Source organism: Asparagus officinalis, chromosome 4, assembly GCF_001876935.1.
Source record: "Asparagus officinalis chromosome 4, Aspof.V1, whole genome shotgun sequence".
NCBI lineage: Eukaryota > Viridiplantae > Streptophyta > Magnoliopsida > Asparagales > Asparagaceae > Asparagus > Asparagus officinalis.
This window is the reverse complement of record NC_033797.1, coordinates 48,056,148-48,060,586: the sequence shown is the minus strand read 5'-3', so window position 1 is coordinate 48,060,586 and position 4,439 is coordinate 48,056,148.

Genomic DNA, 4,439 nt, shown 5'->3' with positions numbered 1-4,439 from the left:
TTATGGCCGAGTCAAAAGAGTTGAAGAATATGTTTGCTTTAGTTGTGAAGGAAGAAGTAAAGACACCCATTAAGGTCCCAGAGAAGATGAAATCGCTGTTTAAGGAGTTCGAAGTGTTGATTCCTAAAAAGCTGCCAGCCGGTCTTCCTCCCATGAGGGATATTCAGTACCACTTTGATTTTATTCTGAGTTCAATGCTTCCTAATCTCCCTCATTATCGCAAGAACACGCAGGAGAAGAAGATATTACATGATACCATTGAGGACCTTATTAAGAAAAGCCACATTCGAGAGAGTATGAGTCCATGCGCAGTTCCGGCCTTGTTGACACCAAAGAAGGATGAGAGTTGCGGACGCGTGTAGATTGTAAGGCCATTAACAAGATTACAATCCGCTACAGGTTCTCATTCCCGTGGCTGGACGACATGTTGGATTAGTTAGGAGGTGCGAGCGTCTTTTTGAAGGTCGACTTAAGGAGTGAGTATCATTAGATCCGAATCCGACCCGATAACAAGTGAAATACTACATTCAAGAGTAGTGAGGGCCTCTACGAATGGTTAGTGATGCCTTTTGGGTTGTTGAACGCTCCAAGCACCTTTATGCGTTTGATGAACCAAATTCTGAAGCCTTTCTTGGGAAGATTTGTAGTTGTCTACTTTGATGACATTCTCATCTACAGTCAAGATGAACAGGAGCATATGTTGCATCTCTGAGAGGTCTTCCAAGTGCTAAAGGAGAATGAACTTTACATCAACCTTAAGAAGTGTGTACTTGACAACTCAACTTGTGTTCTTAGGATTCATGGTGAGCTCGCAGGGAATCCAAGTCGACGAAGGTAAGGTCAAGGCAATCAAGGATTGGCCGACTCTGAAAAGTGTTACTGAAGTAAGGAGCTTTTATGGGTTATCATCTTTTTATCAGCGTTTCATTCATAATTTTAGTTCTATAGTTGCTCCCATGACGGATTGTTTAAAAAAGAAGGGCGTTTTCGAGTGGACTGATGAAGCAAATGTAGCTTTTGCCTTTATCAAGGAGAACATTACAACTGCATCTATCTTAGTGTTTCCGGATTTTGACAAGCTCTTTGAGCTTGAATGTGATGTGTGTGTTGTTGGTATTAGAGCAGTTCTCTCTCAAGAAAAGCACCCCATTGCATTCTTGAGTGAGAAGTTGAATGAAGCTCGGCAGAAGTGGAGTACTTACGAATAAGGGTTGTATGTTGTTTTTTGTTCTTTGAAGACTTAGGAGAGTTACCTCATTACTAACGACTTCGTGATTTACTCCAATCATCAGTCTCTTCAACACTTCAAGAATCAGAAGCATATCAACAAAATACATGGACGTTGGGCTTCTTACTTTGAATAGTTTAATTTTACTTGGCGACATAAGTCAGGAGTCGACAATAAGGTGCCCGATGCTTTGAGTCGGGAGGTATCTTTATTAAGCATATTACGAGGTGAAGTTGTTGATTTTGACAGTTTGAAAGAGCTTTATGTTGATGATGAAGACTTTTAGGAGGTTTGGGCAAAGTGTTTGACAAGAAAACCTACATGAGACTTTATTATTATGGACAACTTTCTGTTTAAAGGAAATCGGCTTTGTATTCCAAGGACGTCATTAAGGGAAAAGATAGTTCGAGACTTACATGGTGGCAGGCTTGGTGGACACTTTGGGTGAGACAAAACTGTTTTGAGTCTTGAGGAGAGATACTATTGGCTGAGTTTGAGGAAGGATGTGGCAACACTTGTGAGGAGCTGTCAAGCATGCCAAGTTTTAAAGGGACAAGTACAAAATACTGGTTTGTATACTCCTCTACATGTGCCCAAGGATATATGGGAAGATTTGAGTATGGACTTTGTGTTAGGACTTCCCCGAACACAAAGTGGTATGGATTTAGTCTTTGTGGTAGTGGATCGATTTTCTAAGATGGTTCACTTCATTCAATGCCGCAAGACTTCGGATGCACCACATGTTGCACGACTGTTCTTTGAAGAAGTGGTTCGACTACATGGTGTTCCTAGTTCGATTGTCTCGGATAGGGATACTAGGTTTTTGGCGACTTTTTAGACTACTTTATGGCGACGATTTGACACTTCATTGAAATATTCTAGCACAACACACCCTCAAATGGATGGACAAACAGAAATGGTCAATCGGACTTTGGGAAACTTAATTCGATGCATATGTAGGGAGAAACCAAAGATGTGGGATCAAGCTATACCTCAAGCTAAATTCGCCTACAACATGACTGTTCATAGTTCCACAAGTATGTCTCCTTTTTCTATTGTTTACAGGAAGACACCTTGACATCTCCAAGATTTGTTGAAGTTACCGACAAGTAGCAAGTTCAGCAAGGCAGCAAGTTCAATGGCCGAGAATGCTTTCAACGTTTAGTAGGAAGTTCGTTCAAAGCTCGAGAAGGCTAATGCAAAGTTCAAGGAGCGAGCAGACAAGAAGCGGCGACTCAAGGTGTTCCATGAAGGAGATATGGTGATGGTTTACTTGCAGAAGGAACGGATGTCGGTTGGAATATATAGCAAGCTTAAGCCGAAATGATATGGACCATTCAAGATTCTCAAAAAGATCAATGACAATGCATATGTAGTGGATCTTCTAGAAGAAATGGCTATGTATAAGACATTCAACGTGTCGGATATTTCTGATTATCATCCTTCAATCAAGTTGTATTCGAGTGATACGAACTCAGAGACGAGTTCTTTCGAAGGAGGAGGGACTAATACAGGAGATCAAGTGTTGGACGAGATGAGAAGAAAAGCAGCCGAGACGACATCAGCGAACGACGACTCAACATCTCAACTCGAGTCAAGGCGACAAGACGAGACGACACACCCCAGTCGACAGTCGAGATGACAGGACGACATGACATACCCTAATTAATATGAAGGGCGGTGTTAGTCGGCACATGCTAGTCGACACACCCCAGTCGACACGAAGGGCAGTGTTAGTCGACACATGCCAGTCGACACGAAAGGATTTACTACTCGCCACGCCTCGTGTTGACTCGGAAACAGATTAGGAAAGTTTTATATTTTTGGTTATTTCCTTTTAAATTCGGACTCTCTTTTTTATTAGGGTTAGGATAGGGTTAGTTGGCTATAAATAATAGTTTCTTTTGTAAATTGAGAATCAACTTTTCAATTATTAAATCAAGAGAAATTTCTATATTATTTTCTTTCCTAAACTTGGGAAAATTAGGGCTTGTGGATTCAAGCTTGTTATCTACATGTTATTGTCAGGACTTGTTAGCATCGAAACGATATCCGATCGACCTCCCCGTTTCTACGTTTGCGTCAAACTCATAAAGTGCAAAAGCCAGGTTGTGTGTATGTCGGAATTGTATAAACATGGCGATATATTATAGTACATTTAGGCCATGTTTGATAAATTTAAATTATTATCTATTTAGCTTATAATCCACAAATGGCCTACAATTCAAGTAGATATAATCCTAGGCGTCTAGCATTCCATTCAAAGGATTCAGCTTTTTTTCGAAATCCATCAACCCACTGAAAGTGAAAATATTCCTTCAGCTTCTATCTAATAGGATGGACTGGAGATACTACTTGCTTACTATGCAATAAGGTCCCTAAAAGTAATGAACACCTATTCTTACAATGCTCGTATGTGAAGTTGGTCTCATCCATCTTCTTGTCTTTTCTTCAAATATCTTCCTCATTGCAAGAGCTCAGTGTTATTGTGGACTCATATCATACTTATCTGGTGGAAAAAGATGCTAGAGTCCTATGGTCTATTCTTTTTCCATCAATTTGCTGGTACCTAAGGAGGGCAATGAACAATCTTATATTCAGCAAGACTGGCGTCTCTCCTCGTACTTTGGCTTCTGACATTACTCATTTCATACTATTATCAACATGTAATCTCACATCTAATAAATCAGCCACTGTTCAGAAGTCAGTGGAGGAGAGGTGGATAGCACAACTGCTGCTGCAAGATGATTTATCCTCCCATGAGATAGCTCGGGTGGATGGCAAATTTTGAGGAGTCCACCAGTTTAAAAATCTTTCTCTTTTGTAATTATCTTGAGATTATATACTGCTTTAACTTTATTTTTTGGCTGTGATGTAAGTATGAGCTCTGTTATAGCTCCTGACACTGTATATTCTTTTGCCTAGCTTTTCCTAGAATGATTTAGTTTGAGTTTTTTTAGATTAAATTAAACATCAATGACCTTAGTAATAGGTGACGACTTTGGTCCTCACCCTATTCTTAGGTATGAATTAAATGATTTTTTTCTTTCCTCAGACTACTCATTATGTTATGTTAGTGTTTTGGTGATATGACTACTCATTATGTTATGTTAGTGTTTTGGTGATATGATATATGAACAGGGTATCTCACCTTGTTTCTTTCTTCAAAATAAAAAGTGTTTGGCAAACTTAATGTATTATAATCCATTTT